Below are 641 nucleotides of genomic sequence, written 5' to 3' on the forward strand. Positions count from 1 at the left end.
TTGCCAAACTTCTAAGTTACAGGGTTGTAAACAAACTAACACCAGTTGTGAAGCAGTGGAGTGGGACAAACACAAAGACACATATGCATAGATATGAGGTGTTTAGTAACAAACCATCGTAAGTGCCACAACTTAAAAACTGTATGTTTTTTCTTGGTATTATGGCTAAAATATGCAATGTGATCCACTGTTTCGTAATACCGGTATATTCTACAAAATGAGAAAGACGCAGTCATTGTTTCATCTTTCAGATAGATACATACATAAATAATTTTACAGAGGTGAAATGATAAGAGGAAGTCTTCACAGTCATTTTAAGACCAAAACCAGCTTCCTAACTTCATTCCTTGCTGAGATATAGCATTCTGAAAGTCGCAAAACTTTGCATTTTTCTCCGTTTTTAAGTTGTGGCACTTACGATGGTTTGTTACTAAACACCTCATACTTATGCATATGTGTCTTTGTGTTTGTCCCACTCCACTGCTTCACAACTGGTGTTAGTTTGTTTACAACCCTGTAACTTAGAAGTTTGGCAAAAAGAACTTAAAGAATAAGTAGTAGGTTTTAAAAATAAGTCCTGGGGTCGATTCATTCAGCTAAAACTCATCAGCTCAGTGCCCCAACATGGCTGTAGACTAATG

Source organism: Octopus bimaculoides, chromosome 21, assembly GCF_001194135.2.
Source record: "Octopus bimaculoides isolate UCB-OBI-ISO-001 chromosome 21, ASM119413v2, whole genome shotgun sequence".
NCBI classification, from domain to species: Eukaryota; Metazoa; Mollusca; class Cephalopoda; order Octopoda; family Octopodidae; genus Octopus; species Octopus bimaculoides.